The sequence below is a fragment of the Aptenodytes forsteri genome, unplaced genomic scaffold (assembly GCF_000699145.1).
Source record: "Aptenodytes forsteri isolate BGI_AS27 unplaced genomic scaffold, ASM69914v1 Scaffold492, whole genome shotgun sequence".
NCBI lineage: Eukaryota > Metazoa > Chordata > Aves > Sphenisciformes > Spheniscidae > Aptenodytes > Aptenodytes forsteri.
The window spans coordinates 1,002,243-1,002,733 of NW_008794172.1; the positions used below are offsets into that span (position 1 = coordinate 1,002,243).

Sequence of the window (491 nt, forward strand, 5' to 3'; positions counted from 1 at the left end):
TGGGGCGGCCGTTGCCTGCGTGGCCAGGGGCCGGTGGCAGGCAGGCACTGGGCACTGTGGGCATCCCCCACCAGGCTCATCCATGATCTTTTTGCAAATGACCCACAAGAACGGCTGGGGAGCCCTGCAAAGCCCCGGGCTGGGACAGAGAGGGGCTGTCAGGGGCTGTCAGGGACAGGGACAGGGCAGGCCGCGCCGCCCTTGCCACAGCTGCTGTGCCAGCCCGGGAGCACCCCGTGGCCAGTGCCTGGCCGTGCTGGAGCTCCACATGAGTGGCCCAGGCAGGGCCCACCGGGGTGGTTCACTACGCGACTGGCATCGCTGCCCCACGCCGTGGGCCCTCAGCCGAAGGCGGAAGATGGATGGGGCAGTTTCCTCGGGCTGTGGGGCTCCAGTGGGTCAGGCGTCGGGCAAGCGGCTGGCGGGGTGGAGGAGGCACATGCCCCATGCCCATGGCAGGCTGTGCTGGGTGTGGGGCAGATGGCAGGCGG

The 491-nt window shown here is 70.1% G+C and overlaps 1 protein-coding gene across 1 annotated transcript in view; it reads left to right on the plus strand.

The window, feature by feature from the left end:
• Positions 1 to 491, plus strand: part of RAMP2 (receptor activity modifying protein 2) — a 3,568-nt gene that overhangs the window by 199 nt on the left and 2,878 nt on the right. The window lies entirely within an intron of this gene.